This window comes from Diceros bicornis, chromosome 14 (genome assembly GCF_020826845.1).
Source record: "Diceros bicornis minor isolate mBicDic1 chromosome 14, mDicBic1.mat.cur, whole genome shotgun sequence".
NCBI lineage: Eukaryota > Metazoa > Chordata > Mammalia > Perissodactyla > Rhinocerotidae > Diceros > Diceros bicornis.
In genome coordinates, this window is record NC_080753.1 from 50,782,465 (window position 1) to 50,802,103 (window position 19,639).

Sequence of the window (19,639 nt, forward strand, 5' to 3'; positions counted from 1 at the left end):
AAGGGGACGTGGGGCTGACATTTGTGAGGAGTGTATCTTGTTACTGTCACAAATTGGAGGAATAGCCCAGAGGACATCAGGCACCAGCCGGCCCTTCCTCTTGATCTAGATAATGGCCTCTGAACCACTTGGGGCTCCTTTCGGAGCTCCGCCCCCTTAAATCAGAGTCAAAAGACTCGATTTTGTTTTCTGGGAAGGCCTGGTTCAATAAAAGCATATTTCCTGTGGGCCGACAAATAAAATTGGAGCTCAGTGCATTCATAGAGTGGCCTGGAACTTGGTATTTCATTTGTGTTTTTCTGTAGCAGGAACATTTGTAGGCTTTGAAAACAAAGAGCTCCTGGCTTTATTGTGGAGTGCCTACTGTGTGTCAGGCCCTGACCTCAGTACTGGGGTGGGGGGCACATAAATGAACCTGTCCCTCCCTCAGGGAGCTTAGGGCCTAGTGTGGTGATTCTCAACCTTAGCTGAAATTCCGGATGCCTGGTCCCAGCCTCAGCTTGATGACAGGTTGGTTTCAGGTGTGGCCTGACCAGCAGGACTTTTTAAAATCTGCCCAGGTGATTCTAACAGGCTGCCAAGGTTGAAAATGAAGGGTCTAGTGTAATAGGTTCCCAAACTTAGCTGCCCATCATAATCACCAGAGAAGTTTTTAAAAATATAGATTCCTGGGGGCCAGCCCGTTGGTGTAGCAGTTAAGTGCGTGCGCTCTGCTGTGGCGGCCCAGGGTTCACAGGTTCGGATCCCTGGCATGGACCGACCCACCGCTTGTCAAGCCGTGCTGTGGTGGCGTCCCATATAAAGTAGAGGAAGATGGGTTCAGATGTTAGCTCAGGGCCGGTCTTCCTCAGCAAAAAGAGGAGGATTGGTGATGGATGTTAGCTCAGGGCTGATCTTCCTCACACACACACAACAAAATATGTATATATATAGATTCCAGGGTCCCAGCGCAGATCTATGAATCTTGGAAAACAATGGGGAATGTGTATTTTTTTTTATTTGTTTATTTTTTGCTGAGGAAGATTCCACCTAATATCTGCTGCCAGTCTTCCTCTTTTTGTATGTGAGCTGCCACCACAGCATGGCCACTGACAGACAAGTGGTGTAGGTCCGTACCTAGGAACCAAACCCAGGCCACCAAAGCAGAACATGCCGAACTTAACCACTAGGCCACCGGGGCTGGCCCTGTGGAGTGTGTATTTTTACGGGGTCACTAGTGTTTCTGATAATGGACTCGCGGAACCCTCACTGTAATGTCCTCATGCACCATCATGATCTAGAAATGTAATGCTTATACAGTTTTAATTTCTTTATTCTCATAGACAAAGCCATTTTTACTCTTTTGGATAATGGCCAATTGTGTGTGTAGTTGTTTTTAATGAGAATTTCACAACGTTCTAAAGCTACCAACCCACCAACAGCACTCCCTGTTCTCTGAGCTCTTTTCCCCACCACGTTTCTGTCAGAGAACTTGTTCTCTGCCTTAAGATAATCCCTTTCATGTAGAGTATTTTGTTAGACCCCCCCCATCTAGACGTGCCTTCCATCCTCCTCCGTTACTGAAATCTGACTGTACCTTTGCCATCATGCTTCTGTGGAACCACAAACCCCCGGCCTTCAGGGCGTGCCTGGCTCTGGTCATTTCCTTTGAAGGTCTCCCACTATCCTGAGATTCGTTCTCTAGAAGCGGGGCCCCCTGTGATGCTGCCTCACATGGTCCCGGCAATCAGTGTGGGGCAGCTTGTAAATCCATGCGTTTAATGAAAACATTATCTTCCATGCTGTCCTTGAGGAGAGTTTCAAATCAGCTGTGAAATAGAAAACAAAACCCACCCGCCTAAAGCATTATTCATTCCCGGGTGTTGGTGGCTGGTGTGAGCCTCCCTGGCTGGTCCCTTCTGATCTCTAGTTGAGAGCTTTCTGTGAAGTTCTCAGGAGTGAACATTTTCTATATTTTACTAAATGTGTTTATCATGGGTTCATTTTATCGTTCACCTTGGAAATGTTATTGATTGATTTAATCACTGGTTTAGTGCTGTTTTTCACCATTCCACCCACCATCCATGAGTTAACCTCATCAAAATGGAAGCAAACTATAGATTTTTCAAAACTATATAGAAGGGAGAAAGATCCCGATTTTTTTTTTTTTTTTTTTTTTTTTTGTGAGGAGATCAGCCCTGAGCTAACATCCGCCAATTCTCCTCTTTTTTTGCTGAGGAATACGGCCCTGGGCTAACATCTGTGCCTATCTTCCTCCACTTTATATGGGACGCCGCCACAGCATGGCTTACCAAGCAGTGCGTCGGTGCGCGCCCGGGATCCGAACCAGCGAACCCCGGGCCGCCGCAGCGGAGCGCGCGCACTTAACCGCTTGCGCCACCGGGCCGGCCCCAAGATCCCGATTTTTGAGACACGTCTTTATGGAAAAATAAGAGTGTATCAGACATGGAGATAAAATGTCTCAATATTGGAAGGATGCGTTTTTCTACTTAACATTAAGATATTTTTTCTAATGGAAGCCTCTTTTTATTTATATTTTTATTGTAGGAAAAGTCTAACTAACCTGTTTTAAGAAATTATCTCATACTGAAATAAAGGCCTTTTCTTCCATTTCCCAATCTAAAGTATCCTCTGTGAAAGACCATAAATGTAGTGGCCCTCAGCACACATCTGGGGCTCTACGTGTAGCCTACATCATGAAATCAGGGGACGCTGACGGATTCGAGCTGGAACACTGAGACGAGGCACAGTTTCCCTTCACTCTGTTGGAATTACATTATAAGGAAAACTTATTGATCCTACATACTTAAGAATGAAGCAGAACTTTTAAAAAAATCAATCAGGAAAAATAATAGATTTCTTAGAAAAAGAATACTAGCCAAACTCAAAGTGAAAATACATTGTGGTGGGCCGGCCCCATGGCTTGGTGGTTAAGTGCGCACGCTCCACTACTGGCGGCCCGGGTTCGGATTCCGGGTGCACACCAACACACCACTTCTCGGGCCATGCTGAGGCCACGTCCCACATGCAGCAACTAGAAGGATGTGCAACTATGACATACAACTATCTACTGGGGCTTTGGGGGAAAAAAATGAGGAGGATTGGCAATAGATATTAGCTCAGAGCCAGTCTTCCTCAGCAAAAAGAGGAGGATTAGCACGGATGTTAGCTCAGAGTTGATCTTCCTCACACACACACACACAAAATACGTTGTGGCAAATAATGAAAATACTACATATGTCAACAGAATTCTCAGAGTACTCTGACCATTTCCTTCACTTTCTCATAATCATGAAGGAAAAAGAAATGAACACGGATTTAGTTCCTACTGAATACAAGAAGCATTTCTTAGCTAACATGTATTATAGGCATTCTCTGTGCTTAGGCACTGTGCTACGTGCTCAATATACGTGATCTCATTTAATGGTCCCCCTAACCCTGCCACGTAGATGTTATTTTCTCCATTTTCAGATGAGGAAGCAGAGGTTTGGGTTAAGTAACTTGCTGTGACTCAGAGTACCAGCCCTAAACAAAGAATCTATGTCATACCTGTAAGGTATGACATAGATTACCTCCCCAAGCCAAGGGCAACGTTCTAGCCCTTTCTTTGGGCAAGGCCAAATTCCTGACTCCACAGTGAGTATGGAAAAAAAAGGACAGACTGGAGGCTGTTCCCCAATGGTTGAGATATTTTGAAGAAAGATTGACGACAGGAGTAACTGGATATAGGAGTTAAGTGATAGGGAGGCATCAAAGATGATGACACTCTGTTCTTATGCCTGGAGAAATGGTGCAAAGCCATTGGCACCAATATGGAACCAGAGTGGATGCTGGTTAGAGAGGGATGGACAGGTGGACAGTTCCCGTGCAAGTTCCCAACAGGCAGATGGAGCCGTGAGGCTGAAGTTCAGGAAAGAGAACATATTCGGATATTTTTGTGATGGACATTGCACTTTCTCACATACATCCCCTTGTTTCATCTCACAGCAGTCTTTTGAAAATGTTACTATTATCATTCACATGTTACAGATGAGGAAACTGAGGCTCAGAGAGGTTAACTGTCTTCCGAGGCCACAGTGCTAGTAAAGAAAATGAGCTTTGTTGTCAACAGAGCACTAACTTACTTTGTTGCATTTCCATCTGTCCATTGAACATTTTATTGCCTATTTAGATTACAGTCATTCAATGCCTCCAGCAGACAGCAGCATTATTTGTTGTCTTTCATTTGCTATTAGGGCCTTAAATAAAATAGCTGGCCACTTTTTGTGCGTTTATAATGTTGTAGAGATTCTAGTTAGGGCCTGGGTATTCTAAAGAGCTTAAATAGGAAAGGGATGGATTTAATTTGTAATGAGTAATTGTGTCTAAAGAGTGTACTGTGCTCTGTGTTCAAATAAGCCAGAAAGCTATTTATACTGCAGGAATAAACAGCAAATAATACAAACAAACCCTAATTTAAAACATGAGTGCATTTGAATTTTATTTTTGAATGTAGATGTAATTGACCATTCATTCTGCAAACAAGGCTTTTCGTCCAGTTTAGGAGGAAAAAATGTATTAGCATGGATTATTTTCTAGAAGAAGACAGTTTTAGAGACTTAGTAAACTTTCTGAGCTGATAAGACTTGAAATCCCTCGTTAATGGAGGTGAGGTAAGGAACTTTTTAATTAGAGCTGGTTCTATCTAACATCTTTGCTGGAATTGACTGGTGCATGTGATGCATGAAATGACCTGGGAAAGCGCTCAGGGGAGGAAAGTGTGTTTTTTTTTTTAATACAGATGAAAATATGACCTAAGTGAAGGAGGTCGGAAGGAGGGCCCTTCTCAAGAGGTAATCATAACAACAGCAGCCAGTACTTATAGGTCTTGCAATATGCCAGGTCCCGGTCTGAGTTCTTTGAATGTGTGAACTCACAGGTCTATGGGGTAAGTACTGGTCTTATTCCCACCTTAGAGATAAGGAAACTGAGGCACAGCTGGTGGTTGAAGGAGCCAGAGTTCCAACTCCAGTAGTTAGGATTCCAAGCCTCAATTCCACAACAGGAGTCTGTTTGATGCTTGAAAGCAGTTCACTGCTAGAGGGCACTTTTTTGAGGTACCCCAGCCTGTATGCTAGGCACTGGCTGTATTGTCCCATGCAATTCCATAACAACCCCATGAGACAGGGCTTATTATTATCTCCATTTTCTTAAAGAGGAAATCAAAGCTTAGAAAGTTGAATAACTTCCCGAAAGTCACCAGTTACCAAAGGCCAAAAGCCAGAAGTCTAGCCCAGGTCTATGTGACACCAAAGTCAACGCTGTGTTGATGGCCCGGCAGTAAGTACTATGGTGGACAGTGTTGTAGGTCTCTATACGCAAAGAATAGGCAAAGCATTTCTTCTCGTTGACTAGATTTTTCATTATAACCTCTCTTTCACTGCATGTCCAAGAAGTACTGCATAGAGGGGGATTCCCTTCTTCCGAGACCCCAAATTAAATAAAGAATATAAAACTACCCCTGACGTCTCCTGCTAAATGCAGTTGATTTGACAGTGTGCCTCGTTCAGAGGGTGTTGGCATTCTTCCAGGGACAGTGTAAAATTTTTTCATTGAATGAATACCTGATTAAGTTAATGATGCTGAGCCAGGGGGAGGAGGAGTAGTTTGGCAGCTGAATTCTGTAGGGTTTCTGGCAGCTGATTCAAGTGCTCCACCAGCTTCGTGCTGGGCTGCGTGTGAGCCCCGGGAGAGGCTGCGGTAATTACTCAGCTTTTTGATGGAAAACAGCTGCAGGTAGCGCGTCATCCCATTGTCCATTTTTCTGGTGACTGGAAACGACTCAGGGTCCTCTTGGGCTCCATTGCGCAGCCTCACCCTGAAGTATATGGAGGGGTAGAAAGTAGGTTTCCTGCTTTCTCCGCTTTTCAAAATGAACCATTCATCTTTTGAGGGTCAGAACTCAGCCACCCATTCACTGAGTGTGAGTCATCCTGCTAATTTTAAAACAAACATTTATTTCAGAGAGAATTCTTATCTTAGCTGATTTTTACAACTTGTTTCACTATCCTTTTTATGCTTGATTTAGGCTGGTTTCAATAAAATCGTTGTCTTTGTCCAAAGACCACCAGACGCATTTCCTAGGGTTTGATGGTAGGCCGATCTGGACATAGTTTTGGATAATTGAAAGTGGATTTTTAGAGGCCTTCCCATATTGCACACATTTTTAACAACATCCCACGTGGCGTACTTGTATTTCCTGCTACAGGAAGGATCAGGGGTTAATAATCTCATGTGAGAATTTGTGCTAGAAATGGAATCTCCAAGTACGGAGACTTTTCAGATACACAGTATTTTATGTCCCTCCATCAGGAGATCAGTTTTTGATCCAACACTGTATCATCACATCCAAAAATCTAAAAAAGATCCAGAAACACTTTGCCTTTTAGTAGCCAACTTCTAAGGAAGACAAAAACAGCAGTAGACAGACACAGGATAAAACGTCAACCAACAAACAAAGGATGACAGCCCTGGGATTCCAAGGGGTTATGAAATTCAGTCTATTCCCAGCACAGGGAATTTACCATCTAATGAGGAAGACACATGAAAATAAGTAAAAAATACAATGAACGCAGTGAAGTGATAGACTGTGGTCATTATCTAAGTGCTGGTGAGCCTCAGAGAAGGAAGGGATGAGCAAGATTGCAGTGGTCTTAAGAGGCTTTACCAAGATGTGAGGAATGATTACAAAAGGAAGTTGCAGTCAGGGGCTTGGTATGGGCAAAGGCATGGAAGGGGTGGCCACTGTTAGCCTAGGGGGGATTTGGGAGGATAGTCAAGCTGAAAGCTATAGCAGTGTGTGTATGAAAAGGTAGAGCAGGATGTTAAGGGGCACAGAGGTGAGGCACAGGGTATGGGGTTGGGATGCAGAGAACCTAAAGTAAGTGACATCTGAAGAGAGACCTGAAAGATAGCTTAGAACAGTGGTTCTCAAAGTATCGTCCCTGGAGCAGCAGCATCCTCATCTGGGAACTCCAGGTATGAGAACCACTGGATTAGCAAAGGGGCAGCATCTTGCATCGTGGAGGGGCGGGGGTTGGCACAGAAAGTACTCAGATAAGAGCTGAGGGAATACACATACCCAAAGGCCTTGAGCCAAGCGTGTTTGAGGGCTGGAACTTGACACAGCTGTACCCACTTGTTTATGTATCATCTGTGGTGGCTTTCACGCTACAGCAGCAGAGTTGAGGAGTTGTGACAAGGACTGCATGGCTTGCAAAGCCAAAAATATTTACTAGGTGGGCCTTCGAAGTTTCCCAACCCCTGATTTAGAGGGTGAGACTGACACAACTTGGTGAGAAAGTACAGGGGAAAAGATGAGGACAGAGATATCAGCCAGCCTTCTGTCCTCATCGAGCAATGACGTGCTAGAGAGTTTTGGGGCACTGTCTGAAATTGATGCTCCTTAACTTGTTATTGCTCACAGTACCCATTGCAAATGCGAGAAACTGCATACAATTTTAAGGGCTTAAAGATGCCCTGAAGTCTAGCCGTGGAAAACAGGCTGTCTCTAGCAGGTATTATGGGGATCCATGTAGCTCCAAGCAGAACTGGGTGGGAGCAATGCTGCAAAATTTAAAAACAAAATTACAGTTGGTTTGCAAACTTTTTAAATCATGACATGTAATTAAAAAAAAATTTATTGTGATAAAATATATATAACAGAATTTACCATTTTTAACCATTTTTAAGTGTAAATTTCAGTGGCATTAAGTGCATTCACATTATTGGGCAATCATGACCACTACCCATCTCCAGAACGGTCTTCCCAAACTGTAACTCCGTATACACGCTAAACATACACGCTAAACAGTAACTCCCCATCGCCCCCGCCCCCCAGCCCCTCATAACCTCTATTCTACTCTCTGACTCTGTGAATTTGCCTATTCTAGGCACCTCCTATAAGTGGAATCATACAATGTTTGTCCTTTTGTATCTGGCTTCTTCTGCTTAGCATAATGTTCAAGATTCATCCATCCTGTAGCTTATATCAGAATTTCATTCCCTGTTAAGGCTGAATGATAGTCCATTATTATGGACAGAGCCCATTTTGTTTATCCATTCTTCAGTTGATGGACATTCGGATTGTTTCCACCTTTGGGCTATTGTGACTAATGCTGCTATGAACATTGACATACAATAAATGTTTGAGTCCCAGCTTTCAGTTCCTTTGTGTATAGACCTAGAAGTGGAATTGCTGGGTCATATGGTAATTCTACTTTTAACTTTTTGAGGAACTGCCAAACTGTTTTCTGCGGCAGCTGCATCATTTTATGTTCCCACCAGCAATGCACAAGAGTTCCAATTTCTCTACATCCTCACCAGCACTTGTTATTTTCCGTTTTTTTCTTTTGAGTAATGGCCATCCTAATGGATGTGAAGTGGTTTCTCATTGTGGACATGTAATTTCTTTTTTAAAGTGCAGTTAAAAGAGGTGAGAACACCCCCCCTTTTTTTTTTTGGTGAAGAAGATTGGCCCTGAGGTAGCATCTGTTGCCAGTCTTCCTCATTTTATATGTGAGGCCCTAAGCTAACATCTGTGCCAATCTTCCTCTGTTTTATATGTGAGACACCCCCACAGCATGGCTTTGACGAGTGGTATGTAGATCCACGCCCAGAATCCAAACCCGTGAACCCCAGGCCGCTGAAGCAGAGCATGCGAACTTAACCACTGTGCTACTGTGCCGGCCCCGAGAACACCATTTTTATGTTGGCAGGGGTTGGACAAAGGATTGGAGGCTGTATTTAAACATCACTGAGACATTCTGCCAGGGAATGATGGAGTTAAAAGGAGACTTAAAGATCTTCTATACCAGGCATGTACACATTAGTATCCCCTGGTGTATTTTTTAAAATGCCGGTGCTGGCCCCCACCTTCAGGGATTCTGATTCAGGTGGTCTGGGGTGTGTCTGGACATTGGTATTGTATTTGAAATCTCCCCAGGTGAGTCTCATGTGCAGCTAAGATTGGCTTCTTAGTCTGCAGGTGAGGAGAGTAAGGCCCCAAGACCAAGGCTCCCAGGTTTCTTATCTCTCAGCCCAGGGCCGCTGATACTGACACCCATTGTTCAGCATGACCAAGAACACAGCGAAACCAGTACTGTCCCGGGCAGGTGCACAGCTTCCTCTGTGTGCTGGAGGAAGTACTTCCTCAAGAATCCGGAGACCCAGGTGATGGAGCCCAGCCCTCCATTGGATTTGTTGGGATGTTCAGTATCCAGTGGCCATGGGAGATTCCTAGTGAGTCAGTTCCACTCAGCAGACTGAGAATATTGAGACACCAGCAAGTTAGCGGATGGGTTGCCCTGACTGCTCCAACACTTTGAACTCTGTACCCAGAAAGTTGATGTGCTCAATGTGTCTTACATGTGTGTGCCATTGGGTAATGGCCATGCGGAGGCTTTCTCTACGGGGCCCTGGCCCAGATCAGATTACACTGGGTGGCATGTTCTCCTTGCCCTTTCTGTTCCACTCCTCTGCCTGGCCACTGACTGCTGTTTTGGGGTACGTAGATTTGGACTGATCTAGTCCTTGGTTAATGATACATTCTTATCCCTGAACTCTGATGGCCTTTGTTTATGATGCTTATTTTATTACATGATCTATTTATTCTAAGTGTGTAATCATCACCAGCTGTAAGAAGGAGTTTATGGGCCAGCTACAAAGTTAGAGAGAGCAGTTCCCACAAGACCACCCTCACTTCTGACACCAATTACACGTTCTGTGGGTTTCCCAGACCACCCTTAGATTCAGTAATTCACTAGAAGAACTCACAGAATTCACTGAAAGCTGTTATACTCACGGTTACAGTTTATTACAGAGAAAGGATAGAGATTAAAATCAGCCAAGAGAAGAGGTGTACAGGGCAGAGGTCTGGAGGGGTCCGAACCACAGCTTCTGGGCATCCTCTCCCTGTGGAGTCATGGAGGGCGTTACCTCCTCCCAGCCGTGATGGGTGACAGTACCCATGGAGTATTGCCACACGGAGAAACTCACCCAAGCCTCGGTGTCTAGAATTTTTATTGGAGCTCAATCACATACCGCCCACATGGCTGACCTTTTGTCCCCAGCCCCTCCCGGAGGTCAGGTAAGTACCTTTAGTCATTAGTTCCTCCAGAGGTTGGAACTGACACCGCATGGCCTAAAGCCCCCATCATAAATCACATTGTAAGACTGTCCGGTGGCCAAAGCCCTCAGGCAAACAGACATACTCCTTTCAGGAAAGACATTCCAGAGGCCTAGAGATCACCTCGCGGTAGCTGAAGGCAAAGGCGAGACCTCTCTTTGGGTAATGTTAATCCTGCACTACATGCCAGCAGATCCACTGCATAATCCAAGAACTGGAACCCAGGTGTTTGTATCAGGTGAACCCAGATTTTCATCTTATTTCTGCCATTTATGAACCATGAAACTTTAGGCAAGTCACTTACACTCTGAGCCTCTGATCCTTGTCTTTACAACTGAGTGATCGTACACTGGTTGTTACTTGTATGTAAAGCATTGCCATGGCCTGCACAGAGAAAGCCTCAGTGACTGTCAGAGCTGCTTGGCCTTGGGGAGCCTGGGTCCCAGGAGGTCTCCGGGGCCTTTGTAGTCAAGAGGATTGAAAAGTTGTACCGAACCCCAGGGACTGGAAGACAGCCATAGAAGGGATGCCAACATGTTTCCACCCTGCAGGAATGACTTGTTAGTTTATAGATTATCCAGTGGCTTCCACTTTCCTTTCATCCGGCCACATCAAGGGTAATAATGAATGCTTTAAGACCCTCTCAGAATGCCTCAGTTCCAGAAAGGCATTTTTCTGACTTGATGGAGATTTTCCTGTGCTCTGTTTGTAAATGTGGGCCATCTAATCTCCCGGAGATCCAGCCCCCTGGTGGCTGGTAGAATCTGATTAAGCCTCCTCTAGCTCCTGCTGGCTCTTTGCTTTGTGGTGTGTAGCAAAGCTTATGCGAGTGTGTGTGAGTAGACAGCTGGCAGCCTTCCCTGTGGGATGTGGAAAGAAGAGTCTGCGTTTCCCTGCCATGCCTTTTGGGAATTACTCATCTAAGAAGTATTGTGGAAAAGCAGGCAGGGTGGAACAGGGAACCGTTACCCCTAACCCTTACCAAGAAATGCCAGGCCCGAGTTTAGCATCTCACCTTATTCTATTTGTGTGTGTTGAGTCGCTTTCATGCTTTTTGGTGTGTTGGAGGCCTGTGCATTGGGAACTATTATAAATATCATCCCATCTCTCAGGCAAAGAAAGAAAATAAATTCTCACGCATCCGTGACTTTCTCTCTTGTGTAAATCACAGGTATAAGCAAAAACCCAGATGTTTGAAAGGACTGATAGTTTGACGGTATGTATGGATTTGATCACAGAGCCAGGAGCGATTGGCAACAAATAAGAATGGGTAAACACTGGGAATTCACGAGGAAGCATTTCCTGAATTACAGTTAGCATGGCTACCATTTATTGAGTCTGCACGTTATGCCAGGCACTGTGCATATTAATTCCTCCCCATCTTATTGGCAGAAATATTAATTACAAGATTACAGATTGTTGAAATACTTGCTTCCATAAAGTGGGTGCATGTAAAATTTTGAGTAACATAAAAATTACATTAAAAGAAAAGAAAAGACTGCATGGGCAGGGTGATAAAGCCAGGTCTTGACCCTGTCCTCTACCTATACCATAGACTATTCTTTCTACTACTCTCTGTGTCCTCATTCTTATTAGTAGTAGTAATAATGTTAATATGTTACCTTCCTATCAGTATTAGTGATAATAATATTGATGTTTTATCTTGATATTCCAAATATGGATGTGAATGCTTAATGACTTCTGTAGTGAGATATATCACTGTAGTACTGAGAACATTAAATTGAGTCAAAAACGACAATGTCTTGTCCTCCCAACCCCAATTCTAACTATGTGACTACAGCCAGTTCTTTACATCTCAGCACAACAGTCCCAGGGATGAGACAACGAACGGGGCCAACTGCCTCTGTCCTTAAAACACTCTAGAGCGAGGCGAGAAGCACGGAGTACAGAGTGGTGGAAAGTGTCTTTGGAGCTGTTCTGAGCCTTCAGCCAGAGCGGTGGATAACCAGAGATTTGGGTGTCCTGGGCTAGCTCAATGGCATGCATGACACTTTAAAGCAGAAAGCTATTTGCTTATGTGTTGAACCAGGGAAAGTCTTGACAGAAAGGCATTTCCAGCTTTTCTTAAAAACTCAAAGTCAACCTCTGTTGGACAATTCATTTGGGACCAGTTTCGATCCAGATGGTTATCCCTCCAAGTGATTATTTTTCCGTCTTGAGCCTTTCCAGGAATTCCAGCACGGGCAGGCTGCCAGGGGACACTGGCTACCCAGATGCTACAGTAACATTCCACATCAGCCGGCTTCCCGGGATAGCTCGGCCAGCTGCAGGCCTTGCCCCCTGCCCTCCTCCTTCATGACCCAGGAAGACACACGCACGCCTGTCCTCTCATACACACAAACCTGTGCCATGTCCCCTTGCAGTAGACCCCACCCACACGACAGATCTCCTTGTGTTTCCACCGGTGGCAAAACCCACTAAAAACTCCCCCAGTATCACCGTCGTCATGATGACGAGGAAAGGTGATGGCAGAAGCCAGGAATCTGAGAAAAGCTTCACCCAAGGCTTGATGAAGGCTGTCTCCGTTATGCTGACAGTAGTAGCAAATAAGGGCGCCCCACTTAGGATGAGGGAGACAGCAGTTTAGCTACACGCCAAGCGGAGGAGTTCGGTAGAAGAAGGACGGCCGAGCAGCTGTGCCTCTTGAGGAATCCCCTCCAGCAGCTCCGTCAAGGCCTTTAATCAGAAGAATGACTCCGAGTCAGCTTGTCGCACTGGACTCAGAGCTACCCTGAGCCAAGGAGCATCCAAATGGGACTGTGTTCTTTTGGGTGGATTTAAATTTTTTAATTATGGTATTACATTTAGTCATCATATTCATTGCCAAAAAATCCGAAGATGAACAGAGCCCAGTGGTGCTAGTAATATAACGAGGGGGACTGTTTTTCCTGCCTTTCCTCGTCCCACTAAAATCCCAGCTGTTGGTGGTAGTGGCAGATCCCTGCCTCCAAGGAAAGCCCTGTGTGCTGTGTGTCATGCCATGGACTGAGGGCTCCTGCACCCGGTGCAGACTTGAACTGGCTTTTTGTGACACTAGAGGGAGAGAGAGATTGTTTAGAAAGCATGTTAGTGTCCACGGTTCTCCACGTCTGACCCATGCAGGATGCTCTCTCTGGGGTCTCAGCTTCCCTGGGACCTGGATCACAACTGGGTGGCTGGCACTGTGGTTGGTGCCAGGCGATGCTTAGGGTCCCCGGCTCGCTTGCCTGTGCAATAAAAAGATCTTGATCTCTCTTCCTTAGTCGGCCCAGCCTGTAACACTGAATGTGGTGTCAACTGCAGTCCTTGATTAGTGCTAGGTGTGGTGCAGAGGTTCCTGGACACCTTTTCCCCCTCTTATCCCTGTGCATTGTGTCTCTTTTCCACATGGAAAAGGAAAAAAAGGATATTTGCCCTTAGGCTGCATCACAATAGTGCATCCCAGTACTTCAGTCCACCCTGCATCATGGTTGGGAGAACAAGAAAGTGGTTTCCAGCGCTAGTTCTCCTCTGACTGGGAGGCCCTGGCCAAGCCACACTGTCCACATCTGAAAAATGGAGGTGAGAATACAAAGCTCATGAGTTTGTTGTGAGGAGTAAATGAGATGTTTAAGTAGAATTATTGGCATATAGTAGCTGATCAATAAACAGAAGCTGTTGGTATTGTTTTCGTAGGGCTGCTGTAACCAATTACCAAAAATTTCATGGCTTAAAACAGCAGAAAATTATTCTCTCACAGTTCTGGGGGCCAGAAGACTGAAATCAAGGTATTGACAGGGCTGTGCTCCCTCTGAAAGCTCTAGGGGAGGTGTTCCTTGGCTTGGAGCCTCATGACTCCATTCTCTCTGCCTTCATTGTCACATGATGCTCTTGCCTATGTGTCTCAAATGTTTCTCTGCTTTTCTCTTATAAGGAGACTTGTCATTGGATTTAGGGCCCACCTGGATAATCCAGGATGATTCATCTCAAGATCCTTAATTACATTCTCTTTTTTCCAAATAAAGTCACATTCACAGGTTCCACATGGACGTATCTTTTGGGGGTCCACCATTCAATCCACTACCCTATTTTATTAATGGTACAATTTAAAGTATATATTTATTTAGTCTTTATGGCTTTAGGCACTGTGCGTGGATTTTTTCTAGCATGGATTACAAGCTGTCCTTCTGTGATTTTTCTCTTCTCACTGCACCTCTATGCAGAGCAAGATCCCATGCCACAGGGGTGCAGAGTAGAGGAGGGAAGCCTCAGGGTATTGGGGTGAAGATATCAGACAGCCTGTTCTGCAAAGTTGTGCCAGGTTTCCACTCACCTCCCGGGTGGTTTCTGGCCTGACTAAACCTGGATGGGACCCTCCATCCCCTTCAGAACCCACCTCCTTTTGGACCAAGACGCCTGCCCAGTGAAGCTCCATGCGAGGCACAGCAGAGAGAGCAAGTGATCAGTTTTCATCGAGGACACAGCAAAAAGGAAAACTGGAAAGTAGGCTAGGCTTCCAGGCAAGCCACCTGGACACAGGATGGAACCTCAGTCTCAAAATATTTGAGACGGGGAAAAATGTAAAAGTAAGTAGCATGAGCAGCCAGCCAGGGCAAGGATCTCCACCACTTATCTCAAACCATCAGCTCGAGTCTCCAGACTCTACTTGGACACTTGGGATGTCAGAGAGCCCCACCTCATTAGGCAGCCCGGCCCATTTTTAACAGTTCTGATGACTTTCTGGTCTCTACTGTATGTATGCATCCATGTAATCTGGCGCTCAGTTCTGTGTTCCTGCCCTCCATGGGCATCCCTTTATAGACCTGAGCACTGCACTTCTGCTACAGTTTTTTCTGTTCTTCTCCAGGCCAGACGTCCTCAGACGCCTCAGTTGTGACTTGCTTGCCTTGTGTCCAGACCTGCGATAACCTGATCCCTCCACCCCCTACAGGCCCCATTCTTCTGGTGTCTCCTTGCCTCAGTACTTCAGCTGTAGCTTTACCAAGGCCATGTACCATTGCAGTATTTATTCCCTGATTCTGGACATCGTGCTTTTTTTAACGAAGCTTATAATTAGTCCATGTTTTTAAGCCCCATTCCAAACTCCGAATGTGTGGTCAAACAAAAAATTCCTGGGCTCTTTCATTTGAACCAGTCTTAAGCCAGATCTCTCCCACTCTACTACTAAACTAATGGAGCTATTGAAGCCAAGGGCAGGCGTTTACGTTTATGCTCATTAATCCTTTTTTTTTTTTTTTGGTTTTGTGCCGTCTTTTCCAGCTTCTGAGGATAGGTCTGAATGTTAATTGCCGTAATAGATTACACATCCCTTCCAGCCTTCTGTTGCCTCTAAATATGATAACCAAAACATTAATAAAATGTTGAACAGGATAGAACTAAAAATAGAGTAGTGGCATACCGTTTGCTCCATGCTGACACTGCACAATTCAGGTCCACTCTACATACTAGAAGCAAAGTAAGTGTTTGATGAATGAATGTGTGATCCACTTCCTTTGGGGCATGCTTGCTCAGTCAGCCATGAAAGTATCTAGTTATGCTATCATTCAACACACCTTTCTCCATCCTGGAAACCCCAAGGATGTCAGGGTTGGGCCTATTTTTAATATTTAACCTAAATGAGAAGTACCTTCCACTGGTGTACTACACAGATCTTCCAGTTTAGTAATATAATAAAACAGAAAGGAAATTGGCATGTCAGGACTTACAGAATCCTCCCCATGTTCTGGAGACCTCTCCCGTCAGGTCCAGGTGTTCTGCCTCCTAAATGGTCATACGGTTTTTCCAGAACTGACACAAGCCCATCAGTCTGCATTTCCGCCTCTTTGAAACCATGCCTCTGTTAGGCGTAGACATACATACCAGACAGTCATGGGTTTTACTCAAACTGAGAAACTCACAGAATCGGGGGTGCGAGGCAGAGCAACCCAGCTTATTGCCCTGGTCTTGGAATGACGGTATGTGTCAAATTCTAAGAGATATAAGTGTCAGGTTTCCATTGTTAAAGTTTGTTTATCTTGCTGGAGATGATTGAGTCATGGGTAAAATTTATGATAATAGCCTTTTTAAAGTGTTTCCCTATAGTTTTTGAAGATAGAAAGAACGAGAAGAAAAGGAGCATTTGTTATTTAGGACTGTATTGGGTCCAGGTGACCCCCAAGTAAACAGCTGAATTTTACCTAAATATCAGCTGCTTATCTCCACGGCTCCATCAATTCTGTGTTCACGTGCCACATCAAATTCGGTTTCCCAGCACCTACTCCATTAGAAAGAGGCTAGAGGTGGTTACTTTGCTTAGGAGCTTAAGAGTAGAAAATTTAATCTTGTACCTGAGTTTCTGAAACCTTGTTGTGTATATGAATCACCTGGAGATCTTGTTAAAATGCAGATTCTGAATCAGGAGGTCTGGGTGGGCCCTGAGACTTTGCATTTCTAAATCTGCTGGGGGATGCTGGTGTTGCTGGTCTGAGGACCACGCTCTGAATAGTGAGACCTTATGCTGCTGAGCTACATTTTAAAATACTGATGGAGAGATAGATGTAGATGTGAATATAAAGATGCTTAAGATGAATGTTTTCAGAACAGTGATTATCAAGTAAACCATATGTAGTAAACCCTAAATAAATTTGTCTTGATTCATATATTAACTCCCCTTCCACTTTTCCTTTTTTAATAATAATGTTTAAACAGTGGGATCTGCATATGTGGTTCTTTGGTAACAGCATTTATATAATCACGTGTGGCTCCATGTTTCCGAGAAATCTTTCTATCTTGGCAGGTCCAGAGGTGAACTCCTTGGGGCCCTAGCTGAACCACTGGTGTGTTTCAGCCATGAGAAGGCAATTGGGGACATCGAAGCCATTTGCAACTAGAAAGAGACCCTAAAAGCAAAAATCCCACTCTCCTTTTTTCTTCTTTTCCTTGTCTCTTTCTCTCTCCCTTCCTTTTCCCTGCTGTATTTTTCCACCTTCATAATTGACCTCTCCATTCTTTCAATCCCATAAATGTACCAGGGATGTGGTGGCATACTGTGGCGCCCTCTGGAGGTTTAGTGAAAATACAGCAAGACACAATCCCTACCCTTACAGTGCTTCCCCATGATGGGATATACAGACAGTACAGACAGCTACAGAGAAGGGACGCATGCCCCAGAATTAGAGAGCCTGATCTCCTCCAAGCTGCTCTGCTAAATAGGAGACATGGTCCTTCTAAATATAGGAGGAGGGTGGGTTGAAATTTTTATCAGTCTGGCCCCAGGTTGCTCCAGTTCTGCGTTAATCTTTGTATCCTTGATTGATCATTAGTATTATGTGGAAAACATGTTTATCGGTGGATCACTTTTCAGAAGAATACGTTTGAATTTGCGTATTAGGCCCATATGTCTTAGTGGCTCATTAGCAGAAGACTAGCTTGGAGTCGATACACAGATCCTTAGGGCCGACTTAGCCAGTGTCTCTCAAATAAACAGTATAAATGAACCAAGGCACTACTAGAACCAAGTTAGCGTTCTTTGTCAAATTCACTAAAGCTGGGTTCTTAACAAAGTACCTTTAGAGGGGTTTTCTAATGTTGTATATACTGTGGTTCAGTTGCACAGACCATCTTACATTTGCATTGCTAATGGACCTCTCTCTGAAAGTGTTTGACATTTTGCTTGGCTTTGAAAGGACTTTTATGCTGCTGCTTTTTCTTCCCTAGAGCTGCCTTGGGCTAATTAACCTGTTCCCTTACTGCCTGGGCCCACTATATGCAAATGTTCTCATTTCGGATTCTGACATATCACTCTTGGCTGAACATCCCTAATGAAATCCTATGGGGTTGTATTGGATCAGTGCTGCTGCAGAGCCAGCAGGGGGCGCATGGAACAGTTCACTTGGAGTAGATCTCCTGAATGACTCTTTGCTAGTTGGTGTGGGAATGTGGGAGCTTATACAGTTCTTTTTCTTAAGAGTGACTCTTGAAATCTAAAGAATAAAGATGATTAGCAATACTTTTTAAGCAGCCAAAAGGGGCAACTGTTTTTGATGCTTTTCTAGTTTAATTTTATTCTGTTGTTTTGAAAACGGCACTGTCTTTGTAATCATTTTGCAAGTATTGCGTGTAAATTACGTGCTGCACTCCTTATAAGAGAAGGCTATAAGAATGCAATTAGCTGGGATTTATAATAGCCCCAGGTCAGGAGGGCACATAATTGACATCTCTCCTTTGACACAAATATTTCGTCAACATTAATATTTTAGATCTTTTAACTTTATTTTTTGTTTCTGTCCCATTCTTTAAAGTACCTCTCTTGTCATATGAGAAATCCTATTCTTATTGAAGTGTCCTTTGATGGTGAGACACCAAATTTCTAAATCTCCACCTTTGTGTTTACTTGATCACCATCATTAAGCTTTCTTTTGTGTCATTTGTCCTTTCGTCGTGATGTTTGTTAGTGATGTTGAAGCAAAACCAACCAGGGCCACTAAATCACTGGCCAAGAAAAAACATTACAGATGAGGGTGGGGGCATGTGAGCTGTGTAGGAGAGACGTGGCTTCGGGGGGCGGGGCTGCTGAGAGAGAAGGGAGGCTGTGTTATGATAGAAATATCGCCTTTGCTTCAGCATGGACCAGGATCGGATGCTGAAGGCTGTTGCCTTATTACGTTTGTTTAAAAATCAGATTATAGAAAAGAAAGGCTGGGTAGGAAAAACGGTAAAACCCCGAGGCCTGGAATTCCCGAAGGCCAATGCCACAGCTTCCCAGGATCACAGCACATGAATCGCTGACGTCTGCAGCTGCCGCCTGTAGAGGGCGCTCACATCTGCGTGAGAGAGGTTTCATTTCTAGGGTTAATGGTGGGTTGACTCTTTCCAAGGAGATAGGGGAGGCGGGGTGTGAGGAGAAAATTCAGAGACGGCTTGGAAAGGAAGGAGGAGGCGGGGATGAAGCTGGCATGTAACGGTCATTAAGGAAACATTCAGTGCATCCGCCCCATTGTTGCATTCTTTTTTTTAACCATAACCATATTCGTTTTTTAACTGTCTCATAAATTACTTTTGGCTTTCTGTTACCATATGAGTAGCTGGACTGGGAATTCTTGGGAAACTTGTAGAGACCAGGATTATTTTTGGCTGCCTCTGCTAAGTTGGCATGTGTATATTTTGTGTGTGTGTGTGCGTGTGTGTGTTAGGGAAGAGAGAATCGCTGTAGATCCAGTATGGCCCCTGAGTCAGGTGGAATCTTTGGGTAGTGGCTATGGCAGATGTGAAGTCCGCTTAGGGTTTCCGCTCCTGACCTGCTCCGGCCAGCGCCTGGCCCTGAGGACAGGGTCTGGCCGACCTTCACTGATGTCATCCTCCCTCTGGGCTTCATTTGATTTTCCAGCGAGGTAAAGAAGAGGTGAGGAACGGGACCAGCGTTTCTAAAAAGGAAACTTAAGAACTTTCGCATTGTCTACCCTGTAAAAGCAAAAGAGAAAAAAGGAGGGGAGGGTA

The 19,639-nt window shown here is 44.6% G+C and overlaps 1 protein-coding gene across 14 annotated transcripts in view; it reads left to right on the top strand.

Annotated features, from left to right (window-relative positions):
• Window positions 1-19,639, top strand: part of ATXN1 (ataxin 1) — a 381,747-nt gene that overhangs the window by 344,033 nt on the left and 18,075 nt on the right. The window lies entirely within an intron of this gene.